Source organism: Mustela erminea, chromosome 7 (assembly GCF_009829155.1).
Source record: "Mustela erminea isolate mMusErm1 chromosome 7, mMusErm1.Pri, whole genome shotgun sequence".
In the NCBI taxonomy this organism is placed as follows: domain Eukaryota; kingdom Metazoa; phylum Chordata; class Mammalia; order Carnivora; family Mustelidae; genus Mustela; species Mustela erminea.
The window spans coordinates 109,436,047-109,457,621 of record NC_045620.1 but is presented as its reverse complement, the minus strand read 5'-3'; the positions used below and the strand labels follow the sequence as shown (position 1 = coordinate 109,457,621).

Here is a 21,575-nt window from a genome sequence, read left to right as displayed (position 1 = left end):
TATTCTAAAAACATTTATCGATAGTGCATATGTTGAATTGTCCTTGCATCCCAGGGATAAATCTTTCTTGATCATTACATATGATTTTTTCCAATGTAGTGTTGATTTTGGTTTGCTAATATTTTGTTGGGAATTTTTGCATCTATATTCAACAGGAATACTGGCCTATAGTTTTCTTGTAGTGTTCTTATATGGCCTTGGTATCAGGGTAATGGTGGCCTCCTAAAATTAGTTTGGTCGTTATTCTCTCCAGTTGTTTTTGGAGAGTTTCAGAAAGATTGGTGTGAATTCTTTGAATGTCTGGTAGAATTCACCAGTGAAGCCATCTGTTCTTGGACCTTCTTTGAAAAGTTTTTAACTACTGATTCACTCTCCTTACTCATTATTGGTTCGTTCAGATTTTTTATGTCTTTCAGTTTTGTTAGGCTTTATGTTTCTAGGAATTGATCCATTTCTTCTTGGTTATACAATTTGTTGGCAATATAATGTTCATAGTTGTCTCTCTTTTTTTTAACTGTACAGTATGACCTTTATTTTATAAAAGAGATATTTTTGATAAAATTTCACTTTCATATATAAAATTTTAAAAAGCCTGGAATAAAACTTACAGTGTTTTATATTTTAATACATTAAAATGTTTATCTTAAGACGATGAATTAGAGATGATTTTTATTTTCTTTTTCCTGGTTTCCTTATTAAAAAAAATTCTAGGGGCGCCTGGGTGGCTCAGTGGGTTAAGCCGCTGCCTTCGGCTCAGGTCATGATCTCAGGGTCCTGGGATCGAGTCCCGCATTGGGCTCTCTGCTCAGCAGGGAGCCTGTTTCCTCCTCTCTCTCTCTGCCTGCCTCTCTGCCTACTTGTGATCTCTCTCTGTCAAATAAATAAATAAAATCTTTAAAAAAAAATTCTAGAACAGGGAAAATTATTTTTAAATGTTTAACTTTTTCAATAATTTCTAGAATGAATAAATTAGATTTACTAAAAATAACATAGAGTATACAACCCCCTCCCTTTCATTTACTTATTTACTAATTTATTTTCCTCTCCAGCTTCCTCCCTTTTATTTTTAATTTTTTTCCATTTTGTAAAAAGGATTTTATTTATTTATTTGACACAGAGAGAGAGAGAGATCCATTGTTTATGCACCATATCATTGTTTATGCACCATATCCAGTGCTTCATGGAATACATGCCCTCCATAATACCCACCACCGGGCTCACCCAACCACCCACCCCACCCCCTCCAAAACCCTTAGTTTGTTTCTCAGAGTCCACAGTCTCTAATGGTTTGTCTGCCCCTCCAATTTCCCCCAACTCACTTCTTGTCTCCATCTCCCAATGTCCTCCATGTTATTCCTTATGCTCCACAAGTAAGTGAAACCATATGATAATTGACCCTCTCTGCTTGACTTCACACAGCATAATCTCTTCCAGTCCCGTCCATGTTGATACAAAAGTTGGGTATTCATCCTTTCTGATGGAGGTGTAATACTTCATTGTATATATGAACCATATCTTCTTTATCCATTTGTCCACTGAAGGGCATCTTCATTCTTTCCACAGTTTGGCACTGTGGCCAGTGCTGCTATGAACACATAGTGTAGTAGTCTCTTAATGATCATTTGTATTTGTGCGGTATCACGTGAAACATCTTTCATTTGATTTTGTCATCGTAGTCCTGCTAAGCATTGGTTCATTTTGTTTATCTTTTCAAGAAAGCAATTCTTAGTTTCATTGATTTTTGCTATTTTTCTGGTCTCATTTACTTCTCATCTTTTTCCCCCTTCTGTTGACTTTGGGCTTAGTTTTCTTGTCCTTGAGGTGTGAATATAGGTTGTTTATTTAAAAAATATATATGTTTTTAATTTGTAAAGTTTTTTCCCATCTGAAGATTTTAGTTTAAATTCAATTATCCAACATATAATACATCATTAGTTTAAGATGTAGTATTCAATAATTCATCAGTTGCTTATAACACACAGTACTCATCACATCAGGTGCCTTCTTTAATGCCCATCACCCAGTTGCCCCATCTCCCTGTCCACCTCTCCCTCCTCAACCCTCAATTAGTTTCCCAGAGTCCAGAGTCTCAGTCTCTTTCTGATTTCTTCCCCTTCAGTTTTCTTTCCCTTCCCCTATGTCTTCTGCACTATTTCTTATATTCCACATATGAGTGAAACCATATGATAATTGTCTTTCTCTGATTGACTTATTTCACTTAGCATAATACCCTCTAATACCATCCGTGTTGAAATGTTTCGTTTCTTTTTCTTTTTTTTTAAGATTTTGTTTTTATATATTTGACAGAGATCACAAGTAGTCAGAGAGGCAGGCAGAGAGAGAGAGAGGGGGAAGCAGGGTTCCTGCTGAGCAGAGAGCCAGATGGGGAGCTTGATCCCAGGACCCTGGGATCATGACCTGAGCCAAAGGTAGAGGTTTTAACCCACTGAGCCACCCAGGCGCCCCATAATGTTTCTTTTTTAAATGTAGAATTTATCACTGAAATCTTTCCTCTTAGAACTGCTTTTGGATTATCTCATAGCTTTTGATATGTTGTTTCCATTTCCATTTTTTAAGATGTTTGATACCCATTTTTGATTGCTGCTTTAACCTATTGTTTCAGGAGCATATTGTTTAATTTCCATGTGTTTGTGATTTTTTCCAGCTTTCCTCCTGTTATTGATATCTAGTTTCATGTTATTATGGTAGGAAAATATTTGTGGTGATATGATTTCAATTATGAATTTGCTAAGACTTGCTTTGTGACCTGTCATATGAATTATCCTAGAAAATGTTTTATATGCACTTGAAGAATATATATTCTTCAGCTATTGGATGGAATGTTTTGTACATGTCTTTTAGGTCCATTTGGTCTAAGGTATGGTTCAAGTCCAGAATTTTTTTGTTGGACCAGTCCTCCAAACAGAAAACCATTGTCGAAAGTTGATATTCAAGTCCCCATACTATCATTATATTGTTTATTTCTTCCTTCAGATTTCAGTATTTAATATATTTTGGTGCTCTGATATTGGATATATATATATACACACACACACATATACACACACACTTATGATCTATGTTCTCAAAGAATTGACCCCTATATCCTTATATAATGACTTTGTCTTATAATTTTTGGCTTAAAGTCTATTTTGTCATATATAACTATTCCTTCTCTTTTGTGTGTCCTTAGAGCTGAGTGTCTTGTAAGCAACATATATAGTTCAGTCCTTTTTGTTCTTCTTTTTAATCCATTTGGCCATTCTACTGTTGATGTATATCTTTTTCATTTGTTTGTTTTCTGGGGGTGATGGTGAAATTCAATCCATTTATATTCAGAGTATTGACTGGTAAGGACTTACCATTTTCTAGCTGTTTTTAGTTGCCTTGTTCTTTTTCTTGCTGCCTTACTCTATAAATTGATTACTTTTTTAGTGGTATATTTTGATATCCTCTTTACTTTTTGTGAATCTACTGCAGGTTTTTGCTTTGTAGTTACTATGAAGTTTACATAAAACAGAAGCCTACATACTCTTAACAGTGTATTGTATATTTTCATGATACTAGTCAGTGTTCTTACCCACTCAAATGCACCCAAACTCCTATTTTTTTTTTTTTTTTTTCTCCAACAGGTTGCTGGAATGTCTCTGGAAACCTCCTCTGGACTTGCACAAGAACTTTTTCATCCTTGGGTGAGTGTCTAAGACCATGTTTTCTAAGGCTTCTAGACTGCAGCAGAGATTGCTAGAACTGGTTTAAGGGTTACTGCTAGTTTAGTACTGTAGGCTGAGGTCTAGTTGCCTATTACCAGATTTGTGGGTGAGTGAGATGACTCCTGGGTCCCTTGGCATTTGGTACCAGGTCCCACAGCTCCTTCAAAGGCTCTTTTGTCTATGGATGGATGCTGAATTTGTGTGTGTCTTGGAGGGATTGTGGGATGGGGGGGGGTGGGCAAAAAGGAGAAATAGCTTATGCCATCATGATGTTGGTATCACCCCCAAGTTCTTCATTCTGATGTTTTTAAAACTCTTATCTCCTAAAGCATAATGACTAATAGTTATTTTCAAATATTCTCTCTTTCCTTGTAGTGTGTGTGTGTGTGTGTGTGTGTGTGTGTGTGTGTGTGTTCCTGTTTGGGTCTATCTTCATTTTAGAAGTATTTCCTACACATCTGGTGATCTTGGGCTATGCATTTTAAGAGTGGGGTATTTAAATGCTTTTTGGAAGGTCTCATGTGAGCATAGGACTTGCTGACGTTTGTGATTGAATTTCACTGGGAAGTGAATATTACTAGATGCAAAATTCAGTATATGTGGGTCTTTTTGTTGAGTTACAGTTTTTCCTAGGGAGAATTCTTCAGTCTCCTGGCTGAGGAGCGTATGCCGGTTGCTTTGCATCTGGGGACTTAAACTGGGAAAAGAACTAGAGATTTCACATTCAGCATGTGGATTTTTACTGAATTCCCATGACTTCAGAGGCACTTGGTTCCTCCGGGGAATTCCCGTGTCTAAGGAATTTGGCCTGTCTTTTGAAATGAGTTCATTGCAATTTTAGTGGAGTTGGGAAGATGTAAAGATAAATGTGTGTTTAAGTTATGTTCAATAGGAACCCCAAGGTTGATAGAGATTTATGGAAAATTCATGTATTTCAACCCAATTTCTAGGAGAAGAGTTGAGATAAAAAGAACATATGCAGTTAGAGTAGCATCTGATCAACTAGTGACTGCCTGGCCCTGAAGAACTTAAAAGTAGTTAGGGATCAGGGCTCAGTGAGCTGAATGGGTTCTATGACCTCTGGCCAGGGATATGTGGCGATGGGTTTTCAAAATATACGAAGGATATAATTTGGGATATAAAAGAATTTGAAGACACTGCCCCTCTTCTTTGTGATATGGAAGGTCTTGGGCTTATTTTAATTTGCATTGTCTCTAGTTTGTCTTCAACTTTCCAAAATTGACCTTAGAGTTGTTAAGGCAACACTTTATACTTTCTAACACTCTTTGACATACATTTGCCCTTTCACATTATTTTTTTTTTTAGTTTTGAAAGATAAATGTGTAATATACATATTTAGTGTCACAATAATAAAAAGTTCACAAATACCCAATTGGTTATACATCCAAGATCTTATATGACAGTCCCTAATGATGTGGTGGGTAGAAGTTGAAAAAAATCTTAGAGTTTCACAAAGAGCAGCTCCTGAACCAGAGGTTCATTTTCATTCTTTATTCTGAGATCATCATCCTCCATTCCATGGAACTTCAGTTAAACTCTGAGCAAAGTTTCCTTTGTGGACTGCAAAGGGGTTGAGACTTCTTGGCCCAAAAGACTAAATTGTTTGATTTTATAATTTAAAAGTATGTCTTTACAGCAGACAATTGCATCTCAGAGGATTATTTTCTTTAGAACATGCCTGTGTATAGATTTGGATATACCTACAGTGAGGTAGTCTTGCTTTGCTCGGGATAAGTTCATGTGCATTTGCTTAAGCCACTGCTGATAGGAGAATAGAATGTAAGACCTGGCTGGAAAACATGGGCAGATATGATCTTCACCTTATGTGGCCTGAGTCTGATGCAGTTCAACATAAGATAGACTGTTGAGGCCCCAAATATTAGATTGAAGCGTGAATATCCAGACCTGGGAATTAATATACCTGAACTATTATGTATTTTGGGGGTCACAGTTGCTTTGCAAACTGGCCATCTTATGTGGAGAGCAGGGAGGGACCAAAGAAAGGAGCAAACCACTCCAGATTGGCAAGTGGCAATTTTAGTAAGCAAGGAAACTTACTTAGAAGGCTTATCTTGGTGGCCACAAGACAAGCAAATTTCCATTACCTGGCTGCCACATCTTAAAAGTTTATATATAGGCCCTAACTGGGTTCTTAGTCACATATTTGCTGTCCAGGTGATCTCAACACATTATTTCAAGGGTATGTCCCTGTGGAAGCTCCTAATGGTAAGGCAAGCTGAATGCATGTTCCAAGGACAGGAAAAGGGGTGAGGAATCTCTGATTGCCTGTTTTCAATTGTATATCAACTGGTGGTCGTATCTTCTTGATGACTTCCCCCAGTAGTCTTTCTAAAGGATCCTGAGCAAAACCTTATCATGGGAGTTTTACCTTGAAGGGGAGAGGCAGGTCTCAGAACATGGAATGAGCCCTGGAAAGTAAGGAATAAACTCCTGTATTTTTCTGGGCCTTGAAATTAAGAACTCATTTTACTGAAAACCGGGATATGTTCAAGGAATTTCTGCTAGGAAATACGTGTGGTGTACATAAGCTGGCTCCTAAAACAGGGTCTACATGGGAGAGCTACAAGTAGCGATCTCTTGAAGTTAGTCTTGGGTCTTGGCTTGCAGGTTATGAGAGCACCATATATTAAAAAAATGGTTTCAATTTTACTGCCTTCCTTCCTCTTCTTTGATCTATTATCCTCCAAACAGCAATAAAATCTGGTTGGCTTGATCTCTGCTGTAACTGAACTTGAGGAAGCATTATACCCTGGCTCTAGACAAAGCAGTCTAAGGGAGAGGAGTGGTTAAAACAACAACAAGAAACATAATCTCTGAGGAGGTGGCAGGAGGTCATATAAGAGGCCACATAAGACTCCTGGAGACAAGTGGCTGACCCAGGTATCGGGTGACAAGATGGATTTGAAGGGCACGGAAGCATCTCCCAAGGAGTCCTGATTACTTAGGGTGGAAATTTGATAAATACTAAACTTATTCAGTCAAATGGGATAAGGATCTCAGATATTGTAATTTGAGGATTTAGGGATTCATGAGAGAGATGAAGCCATGCTGGTTACATTGATAAAACAAATTACATTGTAGTTTTTGTTTATATAGGAAAATGCGCTTTATTCTTTTGATGTCCTCCTGGACCCTTTTGAGCAACAGATGTGAATTATAGTTCTTAGGGACTTCCTTTCCCTTCTTCTTTTAATGAGATCCAGACAAACATGTTGGTTTTCTTCTTTTGTGTTTAGTCTGACACCACTTGCATACTCACTCACCTCCACACAAGGTTCCAAGTTCTCCATCACCTTTGAAGAAGCTGCTGCTCCTCCTCCTTCCCCACCCCCACCCCCATTTCTTGAGCAGATCCTCTACCAGCTATCTTTGAACTTTGTTGCTGGACTAAACAAAAAAAGGTATTAAAATGTTTCATGCGTTATCTCTACTTTTCCCTAATTCTTAAATTTTCAAGACTCTTCAGGAAGTCCCCACAAACTCCGCCATCTCTGACTTTAATCACCCCAGCACCTGCTGGTGGTATCCACAGGTATCTGCTACATCTCATCACTGGTCATGACCATTGTGTGTGTGTGTGTGTGTGTGTGTGTGTGTGTGAGTGTGTTTACTTTGCTCAGGGCTTTTGCTGCCCGTGTTTCATCTCTGGGCTTACAGAAGTAAAAAGAAGCCCATCTTTCACACAATGTCTAAGAAACCCAGCCAAATCACTCTATTTCCTTTTTGTGGGTATAAATCTTCTTTGAAATAATTTTTTACTATAATTTTCCTAGTTTTTCCTTTTTTATCTGTTTTAATAGTTTAGTATCTAGTTCCTAGAGTCGTGCCTAGTGTACAGTAGGTGCTTAGCAAATGTTTGGGGGAATGAATAAACCTAAAATGAGCCAAAACTCAGTTTCAATTCTAAATTCTCAAAGGAGGTGTTCCTGCCTATCTTTAGGATTTCAGAACAGGTTAGGATTCTCTGGCACCCCCCTTCTTTCTAAATTGTATTCTGTGGCCTCCAGCCCTCAAGAGTACCATGCTGTCTTCAAAGTGTCCATAGTGTTCTTCAAAGCCTGCCTCTTTGCCCTGTGGGAGTGAATAGTCCTTGAGCCATTGCTCTATGCCAGGCATGGTATAGTTGTTTTATAGGTAACTATGTAACTGAATTGCTGTAACAAACTTGAGATAGTGGATAACATTCTCATCTTATAAATAAGGAAACAGAAGTACAGAGGCCAAGGTTCCACCTCTGGAAATCTTATTAGGAACTATCTGAATGTTAAGTAAAGTCAGAGTCTATGTTCTTCACAGCTATGCTCTCCTCTCTCCCCGCCCCAGGTTCCAGAGCACTCTTGCTTTCTTCCCTCTTCTTGAGAAAGCAACCTTAGTGTTAGCATTAGGAAAACTATGATTTATGCAATGAGAAAACACTCATGAATACTTTGGTTTTGTTTTTAATACTTACGATGCAATGTTGGCATCCTAAACATTTTGGTGTTTTTTGTGACTATGGTCTAATGAATTTACAGTTTTCTTGTATATGTTTGCAAACCTTACAAGGTTTATAATGATTTCTTATTTAAAAGATTGTTTTCATAAAGACTGTTCCATTGGTGCGTCCTTTCTTCTATTCCTGCCACACCCTGTCACCCCTGCATTTATTTAACACCTGTTAAGAGTCTGGCACTTTGTTAGACACTGGGATTCCAAAGATTCTCAAATATATATTTTCATCTCTCTTGTCAGCTTAAATTTCCTCAGTGTCTTCTCATTTTCTTAGCATAAATAGTGAAAACCAAAGCATAACATTAAAAACCCTTCATGATTTGGCTCCTGTGTCCCTCTCTCATGATTTCTTTGCTCTTTACCCTGTTTCCCATTTTCATCTCTTTTTCTCTACTTCCAAGCCCCGAGTAAATAAACTCTTCTGAACTACTTTCAATGATGCTATCCTCTCTAGGTTGAAGATGTCATTCTTCTGCCTGGAATATTATCCTCCTCATTTGCCTAAAACTTGATTTTTCATTTTTCGCTAACTCTCTGCAGAAAGGTTTTCTAACCCCCAGAGTCTGGGTAAGGGGCCCCTTCTCACCACTTCTGCATATTCCGTGCTTCCCTGCTTGTAAACAGGCAGGGGTTTACTTTCTTTTTCCTCACCATTTTGTGCCCTCAGTATAAGGTCATTCCTGATACATGGCAGTGCAATGGCCAGAGGCATGAAAAGTAGATAGGTTGTTTGGGAAAGGACAGGTATGTGTGGTGTTTTGTTTTGTTTTTGTTTTTGTTTTTTTAATTTTGGCTCCTTTAAAAACAGGAAAGCATCACATTTTCTTCCAAGTAACTATTAGTGTCTGCTTCGTCTGTCTTATTATAGATTTTTGTTTTGTTTCTGAAAGGATTGCAATTCACCCCTTATTGCTGTCTTCTTTGCAGTCAGACTATACTAAAATCCTTTAGAAAGCAGAAAGCATTGGCAACAGGAAAACTTCTTATTTTTGCCAAAACTCCATACTTTATTGTACATTTTGGAAGCTTCTTGCCAACTTCAAAATCCTTTTGTTGAAAGTTTTGTGTTTCCTGAAAGAAACAGGGAGCTTCCCTGGAATCCCTTGGATTAGTTATGGGACGAGTTGAAGATACACCTGAGGTTTCTGTGTATGTGAATGGAGGTTCCAGCTATTGTAGAAACTACCAACTGAACATACTCTTGGCCTGGATTATTAGGGTCAGGTTGGAGACGGGGTTCTTGCAGCAACGATAATCTCCTCCAAGCATTGCTTCTTTGGCAGGAGAGAAGGAACCATTTTTCTTTCCCCTCTTTACAACGGACTGACACATTTAATTTGACTCTATGAAAAATGCTACAATAGTCATTTCCTTGGGCCACTCATCTTACATGTTCAGTTGCTGGGCATCACATGAATGCTGTCTATGTACACCATGGAGGGCAAGACGTGAGCTCTGTTGGAGTTTTAATTGTAAAACGAAATTTTCTATATGCTCAGGCTTTACAGTTAGGTACTTACATTTAACGAAACTAAAAAAGTATTAAGTCTGTCACTTCTCATGACTCAGCTGTTGGAACTCTGGGCGGGAGGGAGAGTTTCAAACGCTGAAAGGGTGCAGCGATGAGAAGAGGAAATACTGCAGTGTGACTGTCAAATATCATCTGCTTAACGTTTGGTCTGGTCTGTGCTTATAGCAGGATACACGTGGGGCTATAGAAGAAGAAAGTGTTAATCAAAAGTATAATTTCTCTCCCTCACTTTTTCCATTGCGATCCCTAGAAATCTGACTCTGATTTCTGCCTGCCTTTTCCTCCACCAAACCCAGGAGTTGGGTGGTGCGTCTGTTCTCCCTGCTGCCCTTGTCAACTATTGCTTGTTCTTAACTTGGGAATGGACCTGCTGCCACCACGTCAGAGCGGCTCCCTCTCCTACTTCCTGCCTACTGTAGCCACCAGTTACTGCGGCTGCTATAGTCACACAGAACCTAAAGGATGTGGCTGCTGTCCATATGGACTGTGCCCAATAATGAAGCCAAAAGAGGAAAAGCAGAGCTCAGAACTGAAGTGATAGTCATGATTACATTGTTTGGACCCCCTAGATCCAGCCATGTCTGAAGCCAGCAACACCGTTTAGACTATTCTGCTTATACTAGCTTTAATGGCATTTTGACAGCCTTCAAATCTTGGTTGATAAAGGTCCCAACACATTTTTCAAGTGCTCTGGGTGCTCTGGTCATAAAAAACCCTGTCTCCTTTCCTAGAAACTGATATGTGCTTAACTCTTGAACATCCCTGCTGGGTCCATGACCATGGTGGTAGCAACAAAAGTCTCTATTTTCACCTTAAGCTCTGCTTTTTGTCTGCAGGCTTCATTATTGGGCAGATTCTATGTGGCATCCATGAAGACCACTAGACTCCTCTCCCCAGTAGAGAGAAAGCATTTGTAGAACTGGTAGGAAGATCTCAGAGGAGGATCCTGACTGGCTTGGCTCCAGTCAGAAACTAATCCCTGAATCAGTCAGGATACTTATGGGAAAGGAAGCTTTTGACAGGCCAGGTCTAATTTCATGATTATCATTTGGGGTGAAGATAGGGCCAGCACCATCAGAACAGGAAAGATGTACTCTAAGGCTGATAAAGAAAGGGATTATGAAGCTATCCATTTGGGTCAGCAAGGGCTACTCTTTACCTTAATTTTGGCAAAGGACCAGGTTCCTTGAGGAAATTCATGAAGACTACCTTGTTTCTGGAAAGAGTGGGCTTTGTCTTCCCATCTCATCCCATCTCATCAACATTGCCTTGATGACTATCCCACAACTCCCCACCCCCGATATGAACACCACAGCTGTGGCTGCCAGTTGTTTTAGGTCTTACCCTGGTTTTGCCAGAAATCAGAGCCTGAAGTAGAGACTCATGTGCTACTTCTTTATTCAGGAGTGAAATCCCATGGAATAGGAGGAAAGGAAAACAGAAATGCCTCAGAAAAGGAGGGAAAGCCAATATAAAGGTACATTATTAAACCAGCTTCCATTTGGTGTTAAGAGCTTCTGAGAGCTCGATCTTGCAGCATCACCTTCTGAGATTGTGTGAATGACCAGCTTGCAAGAGGTCTGTCCAAGGGAGAAAGGAGCCAGTGGGTAAATTCTTCTTCCTATCTGCCCTTGGTCAAAAGTTAACTTTCTGGGTGTTAATTTCTTTGAACTTATTGAATATGCATATGTAGGCTCTGCAGTGTGTCCCATCTCAGTGTCAACAAGAAATCCTGGGCAGGAGGCAAGAAGTACCTGGTGCAGGTATAAGAAGAGGTGTTACATTTTGCTGCTGTACTACAAAATGGTGCCCTCTGGGGAGAGCAGTGCAATCACGGTGGCTCCATCACTGTATTGACCAGCTGCCAACTCTGAAACGACTTGGACAAGGGGTTTTGTTTTTTTTAAAGGGTCTTTAAAAATAAGTATTTCTTGATTTAAGTAAGCTCTACTTAACTTCTTGGACTCATGACCCCAATATCAAGAGTTGTGTATTCTACGAGCTGAGCCACCTAGGTGCCCTGACAAAGGGGTTAATGAAATAAACTATAGTTGCTGCTTTTAAACCTAGTCACAAGGCCTTAATTGATATTTATCATCTTCCTCCATCTGTTCTAGATTTTCCCCACCTGTGCCTGTACTTCAGTGGTTATATCTTTTTAATGTCAGATTGTGATTGCTTCAGTTGTCTGTTTATTGGTCTTAATGAGCAGAGAAACACTAAGGGATGTTCCAGGGAATCTTCTGCTTCTATACTTGCTCTTTCCTTCATCCATTGTGTAATAGCTCCCCTAGCTCCCCATGGCAGTCAGGATCAAATCACTCCTACCACTTGAATGACTTCATTGTCAAGTAGCATGAGGAAGAATTGACCTATTACAGTGAGCAGTTCACTAGTTTTGTGTACCATCCCCCCATGGAAAAATCTGTTACTCACTCTGCTCACCCCATTTCCATCCCCACCCAGAATTGGAAAATAGGATAAGAAACACAAATTCCCTGGTGAGTTATTAGGAATGATAAGGGCCAATCCTTTTTCATTCCTTGGTTTCTGAACCTCTATATTCTAAGTATTAAGGACATAACACTTATTCCTTAAATACACATACTACATTCTACAGAAGAGGCTCCCAACCCCATAATGGTGGTCCTCAACCTGGTAACTTTGCTGAGCCTTTGACAAGCTAATCACAGTTTTGTTAGGTTGGCTGCTTGACCACATGGTCATGTATATGTTGAATGTTGTTGATGAGAAATTTGTCCATTTGTCCAAAGTGATATTATATGGGCTATCCTGTCAGTAAGGCAGGCAATCTCTAAGTCCATAAATGACAATGCTGGCTGTAGCACAGTAGCAGGGAAACCAAGCCTGAAACCAGAGTAGATATGGATTCTAGTTAAAATTAATTGCTACTCCTCCGAGATAAAATGGACCTGATATAATTAACCTGTCATCAAATGGTTGCTGGGTTTCCTGCAGAATAGTGCCATATGAGGGATCAGCATTAGTCTTTACTGCTGGACGTTTGTACATTCAGCAGTAGAACTGGATGAGTCTTGCTGAAACCGAGTCTATGCTGCAGGGTTCTTGCACAGCCTCCATTCTTCCATGGTCACCATTCCTGGTTCTATTATGCCATCAGGAAGTGGTCAAGAAGACCTCCTGGCTGATGTTCACAGGACAAATCATTTCAATCCATTTCATTTTTGATGGTCTTCTCGGTGGTGAATGTTCTCTGGAGGACAGTGTGAGACAAAGTTTTTCCCATGTTCGTATGTCCATTATATTTCTTTCACAGACTTTTCTCTATAATCTTCTAATCTGTTCCCACCAGGCCCCTGAGCAGTCAACCAGTTCATTCACCACTGCCCAGGAGTACTTGTATATCTATATTTCAGAGCACTTCTGTCTCCAACAAAGTGAACAATAAAATAAACTGTTGACAGCTCTGACCATTAAGATTTCTTGAACAATTGCCTTTTAAAGCCCTCCCTGAGGGAGCCTGAAATCCCAGGAAGCAGGAATGTAGGAAAAGGGGAATGAAGCCAGAAAGGTAGGAAATCTACCATAATGGCATATTACCAAACTGATATCAGGGACAGTGACCCCATAAATGACCATTTCTCAGGACAGTCTGTTTGGAGAGGAAGGGGGAAAACTTCCACTAGTCAGGGTTTTACCCCCAGTATTCCTATGTACTTTCACATATATGAAACATTAGGGCAGGAGGCAAGAGGGAATATGCTAGAGGTATGTGGTGAAATGCTGTTGGGTTGTGCCCATGTGAAGTTGGTTAAATTTCCCACAGAGGTGGTAGCTACTATAGCCACTGAGGTTGGAACAAGTGGCCAGATGCCCTGGGGATAGGTGGATATGTAAGGATATGACTTGGTATGTAAGAAGTGTCCAGTTCATCTTCCCTCCTTATAGAAGCCTTCCTTGCGGAATGATGGTACACTTACGGGTTTCATAGTCTCCATGGTTCCCCCCCAGATACTTCTATGAATTAGGCATGTATGTTATTTGAGCACATTAATGCATCCACAGACAAGGTTGAGGACACAAAGTTGAATTAGGCCTGGTCAGTATTTTCTGAAGGAGTTTGAAGTCTGTTGTATCCTCATTTGACAGATGGGAAAATGAAATGAAGAGATGGTGACTTTCTCCAAGTCATTCAACCAGAATGTGGCAAAGCTGGATCTATTAACATTTTACGTCTCCTACTCCAAATAAATTGTACTGCCTATACCAGTTATTGGAGCGTTAAAACAGCAAATGACTGGTCAGCACAGGGTCATGACTCCTTGCAGAGCTTTGAGTTTTGAACAATGTCCCACAGTACGTGAGATTTGTAAGTTCTTCAGTGATAATACCATACTGGTGAAGGTAGATCAGGAGAGTTTTTTTTTATGCTACATTTGCAGTAGATGAGAGGACGGACAAACCTTTTGTCGAAGAGCGTTCTATCTTTCTGATTGCAGAACCAAAACTAATTGTATTATCCTTAGAAAAGTTATACTGAAAAAATACAAGTAGAGCAAATAATAACCAATATAATTTTTTTGACCTTAATATTATGACTGTCTTCTGGTATCATTTAATATTTTATTACATCTTCACTTTAATGATATGGCATTCCATTATATGCTTATATCATAATGTGTTTAACTAAATGTCTTTTTGTTGGACATTTTTCCAGTTTTTCAGTATCAAAATGCTTCATTATATATAGTCATATTAATCCATTTCTCCTGTAACTATCCTCTGGAACTATTTGGGTGTGTAACTCAGTACCAGTTATATGCTCACCTGGAAATGTGTACATTATGCTCACCAAAGACATGCACAAGGGTGTTTATAGCAATACTGTCTATAATAGACCAAAACTAGAAATAGAAATATCTATCAAAAATAGGTAAATACTTGTATATTCATATAGTGGAAGGCTATATAGTTGTATATTGCATGCAACAATGTGGATGAAATTCATAAACATCAAGTCAAGTAAAAGAAGGCAAGCACAAAAGTATCACATACTACATGATTCCATACAGAAAGCTCAAAGGCAGGCAAAACTGATCTCTAGTGCTAAAAAGTCAAGGGAATGGCTATTTTGCAAGTGGGAGGGTGGGTGGGTAATGACTGGGAGGAAAAAGTATTTATCTTAGGGATTTTAATGACAGAGGACATGGGTGGGCTTCCAAGATGCCAGTAGTGTTCTGTTTCTTGACCTGAATGGGCATTATACAGGTCTGTTCACTCTGAATATTTGAGTAATTTATGACTTGTGTGCTTTTCTGTATGTGTATTATACTTCAGTATAGATATTTATTTTTTTAAAAATGAGTGTAGCCTAGGAGCTGCTGAAGAGTGTCCCATAGAACAACCATGGGGTTGTAAATAACAATGGCACCTAAATGTAGCAAACAGAGTGCTGTTTCATTAGGAGGACCAGCATGTTAGTGCTCAAGAGACCTAGAAAGGGCCAGGTCCAAGTACTTTGTCTCTAACTGATGATGTGGCATATAGGCAAAGATCACATCTGGAGGGTTTGGGGGGATAGTGGAACTGACCCTTGGTAAATCCTGTGAATTCAGAGAGCAACGTTGAGGTCAAAGAGGAGCTTGCGAAAAGCAAAACAGAGCAGGTAAGCTGAGATTGACAACCAAATAACCTCAGGAAATAAAAGGGTTTTGATAGTAATACAAATTTACACATGGGCAGGAGATATGTACTAGGAAACCGGTGGTAAACAGGACTCAGTCCAGGAGATCAGGGACAGCACGTCCCTACATATAGAGACAAAATGCAACTCTGAAACTGTGGCTTGCCTGTTGATCCAGTGGTGACAACTGTCTCCTCTGGTAGGTGAGAAATTTCCTTGTTGGTGAATATAGGGTTATTATCCTCAAAGTGGGGCAAGAGTCACTAGGGACCTAGTAGTGGAAGCAGAGAAAAAGAATGAAATTCTCTGGGGAGAGTTCAGTTCTAAGGATTGTAGTGATATAGGAAGGAATGATAATTCTTGTAATTCTTCTAGTGGTAAGGGAAAACTTACTCCTGTGTGGGTGCAAGATAATTAGAACCAAAACCATTTAATTGGAAGATGTCCTACCTTAGCTGCTGTGGCTTCTAGTATAAGAACAAACAACAGTTGGTCTTCAAATGCCAATCGTGATATGGCGTGAATCCATCTCACTAAGCATGAACCAAGCGTGTGTTAGGAAATGGCAAGCAAAATACTAAGGCTTCAATAATAACTGACTTCATGCAATACTATTTTCAGAGAAATTGACAAATATCCCATCTGAAACTCCAAACATACTCAAGGGAGGGAGAGCCTGATTTCCTACCCACCTAAACAGATGAGTCAGCTGGACCCTGAGCAGGAAAATATTATTTATCTAAGGGCCTATAACTCAAGAGCTCAAGGGCCACTTTTCCTCATGCATTGTTTTCCTCGCTAAGCCATGATGTGGGCTGGCAGTGGGACACTAACTAAAGGTGGCATGGGATATTAAGGATTTATATTTATGGTTTTTTTTTTTAAACTTCTAGAGATTTCACATTGCTGTCATAGAACTTAGAAATGGAAGGCTGACATGTGGACTCCCACTGCTTGTTAAAGCTTGGTTATTTTTTAGGAAACAAGCAACATCTGAGTTTCCCAAAGACTTGTTTGTGCTTCCCTTGATAAGACCTCAGAGCCCTTTGCCAGAAACTCAAGATAATGCTGTTTAGACTTTGTGCCTAAAAACCACCCTGTGCGTATATATCTGTTAACATGTATGTTATGACTCATAACTTCTGGTCTGAGAACCAAGATTTGCATTTCTAGCAAACTCATAGCTGATGCTCCATGTCTCCAGATGGCATGTGCAGTAGTGGGGATGGAATATGTTCTTGGGCTTACTGTGGACTGCGTGCTTTAGTTTGGAGTCTCTGGCAGTAAGGCCTCCAGAAATGGGGCACCTGTGTCGAGAAATAGTGCACCTAAAGCAACATCTCGGAAAATCTTTGAGCTTCAGATCCACTGGAAAAAATTTTTTTTGAAAATTTGAGTTTACTTTTTCCTTGTTGTCCAGGAAACAGAATTATGGGTCACCGGAATGGCGACTTTATGGCAGCCACAATTTTAGCCACTGAGCATAGAGCGGAGCACAAAATGGAACATGTCCCCATCATTGTGAAATTTAGTTTAGTTGGGGTGAAGAGAAGGGGACAAGTCCCATAAAAGTAAATAATTTCTAGAGTGGTTATAGGTGATAGAGAAGGAAAACCACTTTTTTAGAAAGAGAAGGCAATATAGTAAGAGGGTACGGAGTAGAAGTTTTAAATCAAAAGACCTCACGGAAGAGAGGATAGGCAGAATAAAGACAAGGAAGTGACAAAGTGAGCTGTGGGGATATCAGAGGGGAGAATATTCCAGCCGGAGGAATTACAAGGACAAAGGCCTAGAGATGAAGTAAGGCTGGCATGCTGACAAAATAGCAAGAAGGCCGGTGTCGTTAAGTAGAGGGCCAGGGAGATTAGGGAGGTGAAGATGGGAAAAGGGGCCTCTTAGAGCCTGTGAGCCACTATACAAACTTTGTCTTTTCCTGAGTAATATGAAATGTCATTGGATGGTTTTAGACTCTTCTAGCACCCGTGCTAAGATCTGTAGAGGCTAAGGGTAGAGCCATGGGACTGTGGAAGGGGATATTAATCATTCCGGTGAGAGACAAGGGTGGTAGTTGCTGGCGTGGTGATGAGAAGTGGTCAAGTATATTTAGACAGATGTGATTTTTCCCTATGTGTTTCCCTGGATTTGAGGGGAAACAAGGATTTATTAACCTAGGGGCTTGACTCATGAAACTCTTGGCAGTTGGTTGGCAGGAGACTTTTTATTTTTCTCTCCTTTTTTTCTTTCCTTAAAGCATACTACTTCATTTTGTCCCTGCTGCTGGATTATCACTCACTTTTTTATTACTTAAAATTATGGAATGTTGTGAGCAATAGTATTTGAGGTTAACCTTCACCCATCCAGACTTTGGAACAATTTAGTAGCTTGTATTCCATTTTTAAGTTTTATATCACAGATGGGTGTCTTTCTATTAAAAAAAAATTTGGAGTGACAACAATTGTCAATGTTCCTTTCCTCATAATTTTAACTTGACTATTAAAGATAGAAACTCTCCAAAAAGCTCACTATTCTGGGGATGGCAAATATGTGGCAAATACTGTCACTCTACCACTTTCTCACCAATGGCAGACATTGCTAAATGATCATAGCGTTCTTTGTCACTGAGCCCTGATGGGGCATTGGAATCTGTATCAAAATAACCACAAATAGATCAGAGTTGGCATGAGTTAAAATCCATTTGCCACTTTTGTGTGTAATCCTTCTTCCTGACAGCTTAATAGGATTGGACAGGAGACTATTACGCAGTGGTGCCAGACTTCATCTTTGTCTTATCAAATCCTGTCTCCATCACTTGCTAACCCTGTGATCCTACGCTAGCATCTTAACATTTCCAGGCCTCTGGCTTCTCTATAAAATGGGGAACATATGAATACCTATCTTAAAATAAATGTAAAGTGCTTAACTACAGGGCCTTACCAGGTTCATTTAAACCTGGTTATTTCTTGAGTTAGAGCTTAATACACTGATTTCTTCATTACACAATATTTATAGAGGCATCCTGCCTTTGTCACCTTGTCTTTTTATCTTTTTTCTTTTTAAAAAAATTCTTAGCCTACAAGCATGCCTATATTTTCTCCAAGGAAGGAAATCTTCCATGCAAACAACTCCTAAGTCCACACAGGCATTATTGGAGCCTCTCACTCCTGCTTTAACCTCCTCTGGGTTTGGGGTTGAGAGGGTACGTGTAGTGCTAAGAGGCAGGAGGCAGGAGGGGCTGGTAGATGGTGTAGTGGAAAAGCCATGGCTAGAGGAAAGGGCTTGGTCTTCTGGTCCTAGATCTAACATTTCACATTGGATCTGTATGTGGGCAATCCCTTAGGGACAAGATACATTAGTAAAGTGGTACTGAGTAATAATACATATTCTATTTCTGGTTCATTATAAGCAATGTGGATTTTTATCAAGCTGGTTTGAGACCCAATCATTTTGTTATACTGTCGATATGAGAAAATAGTTCCCAGGTTCCAAAGCCTTTATGTACTTTATAGTATGGCTTTTTTTTTTTTTTTGCTTTTTATTTAATTCTAAAAAAATCTAATTCAATTGTAGTTTACATACAGTGTTATATTTGTTTCAGGTGTACAATATAGTAATTGAACATCGTAGTATTGTAGTCAGAAGGTCCATTTTCCTTAATTTGAAATTTGCCTTTACAAATCCAATTATGATTATGCTGACATCTGTGCTCATAAATGCCAAGCCATTGTCGAGGAAAATGCAGTTAATTAGAGCTAGTCTGGTATTAGCTCTCTTGAGTTTCATCTTCAGTCTCCATGCCACAGGGATCCACTTCTGGTGAGCTAAAGAGGCCATGTCTGGGAGCCAAGTGCTGGGCTCAGAGGTTGTTGCTGAAGGCATTTCAGCAGTGTCCTCACTAGTGCCATTCCACTTAAGGAATGCAAATCTTTCTAGAAACATGTTATATATATATGAGCTTGGTTCTTGAAACCCCCTTAGATAAACTTAAGGCCCATTATTGTGAGATTTTGTCTATAGGAGAAAGTGTTTTCTGCTGTAGGGTAGTAATTTCACTGAGTCTCACCATGGCCTACATCTTAGATGGATCTCACTCACCCTCACTCTGGAGTTTTACATGCTTTTCTTCTGACACTGACAGACAGCAATAATTGAGGGATTTTTTTTTTCCCCCCTGTGAGGACTGAATGAACTTTAAAATCCTTCTATGGACATGTAACTAGGTAATGGAAGGGGAGCCTACTAAATTGATTTGTCCTCTCTGGCCTAAACCAAACTCATTTTTAAGTTCATTCCATCCGTATTTTATTCTAGTTTCTATTGAACAGAAATCTGGTCGTCTATTTGTTCCTTTTTCCTTGGTTACTCAAGATTTTCCTTTTGTGTTTGTTTTCTATAATTTCAGTGGTTTTTATTTTCTTGGAGCTTGTTATGCTTCTTGAATCTTAGGATTCTTGTCTTTTTCACTGTAGGTCATGTCAGCCATTGCTTTCTTGAAATTGCCTCTCCATTTACTTCTTCTAAATTAGTGTTGCTCTTTCTCTTCTCTTCCTCTTAATTTTTTGTATTTTCTGTTTCATTCTAGATTTCCAAAGATCTGTTTTCCAGTTTAAGTCTCTGAAACTGTTTCATCGTCTACTATTCAATTTCAATGCCTATATTTTATTCTGAGACATGGTGGTGGTTTAATTTTTCTTTTTTTTCCCCATAATATCTCATTCTTAAGCTTCAGATTATTTATTCCTTTTATAACATTTTGTATTTTCTTTGAGATTCTGTAACATTAGGTGAAGCTTTCCTGAATTGTGTAGCTTTTGATAGTGTCATCTTAGAACTTTGATTCTTCTGTTGGTATCTGTAATAATTTTAACACTTATTTTATATTTTCTTGTAGATTCTTTTGGAATACACAATCTCTAGTTCAAAATGGATTGTCCCTTTGTGTATTTTATTTTATTTTTTTAAGAGATATATTTATTTTAGAGAGAGTGGGGGTAGGAGGGGCAGATAGGAAGCAAGAAAAGGGATAAGCAGATTCTGCAACATGAGGCTCAATCCCATGACCTGAGTGGAAACCAAGAGTCAGATGCTCAGCCAACTGAGCCACCCAGGTGTCCCTCTTTTTGCATTTTAGATCATAGTGGGGATTTACAGATGGAATCTGTAACTGTTCTCACTTGAAATTTGGGTGTTCCCCTTGCTTGCAAGCCTAGCAATGTATCCTAAGGAAGATTTCTTAAGTTTCGATAGTATTTGTAGGTGTTTATGTGGGGAAATTTTCAAGTTACTTTATTTTGCTCTCATTTCAAAATCAGATGCCCTTCTGCATCATGCATTTATTGAGCTTAGTTAGTACCAGAAGATGCCGAAAAAGAGATTTATTTATCAGGGGTGATGACCATAAGAGACAAAGGGGAGAGGGAAGAGGAGAAGGCAGAGAGAGACCAGTCTGTAATGTAAGTCTCACACTTCTGAAAGGGGAGGAGGAAAAAAAGGAAGACTGGGTAAGAAGAGCCTTAGACTGTACCGCAATTTTCAGAAAATGTTTGCCAAACTGAGGGGAGCTCTAGTGATTCCCTAGAGAAGGAAGATCTGTGTCGGGCAGAAATGGCCAGGCCCATAGAAGGGAGAAGTCTGAGTGGAGCAGTACCCTCTCAGAGCCATGCACAGTAATTAGCAGGGGCTGCCAGGTAAAGCATAGCCTCTGCTCAAACACTACAGCAGATCTCCAGGATCTAACCACACTCATTGGGGCAGGTTCTCTTGAATCTCCATGGCTACTACACCCAAACTGGCCTCTGGTTCATTTACAAGTCTCATTTGAATTTACTTTTGTACCTATCAGTAATAACCTGTTCATCTGAGTCTCCAGTACCAAGGACTATAAGGTTGAGGATAAGAACCATGTCATGACAGATTTATCTAGGTATAATGTCCAATTGGCCTCAGGCCTCTTGGCATGTTTTCAGCCTGCCTGTTTGGGGTAAAAACCTCTGTCCTGTACATCATATGCCTGCCCATTCTGTCCTATATTCAGACTTTTCCACTATATTATCCTTCTTCTCCTGGTGATACATCGTTTTCATTCTAGGTGTACTTGTTGTCCTATCTTCATCTAGACTGGAGAAGGCTAAAAATT

The 21,575-nt window shown here is 39.4% G+C and overlaps 1 long non-coding RNA gene across 1 annotated transcript in view; it reads left to right on the top strand.

Moving 5' to 3' along the window:
- Window positions 1-21,575, top strand: part of LOC116595978 — a 187,791-nt gene that overhangs the window by 52,834 nt on the left and 113,382 nt on the right. The window contains exon 3 of the long non-coding RNA XR_004287949.1: window positions 3,633-3,692. This is a non-coding gene — a long non-coding RNA (uncharacterized LOC116595978). The remainder of the gene's footprint in view (window positions 1-3,632; window positions 3,693-21,575) is intronic.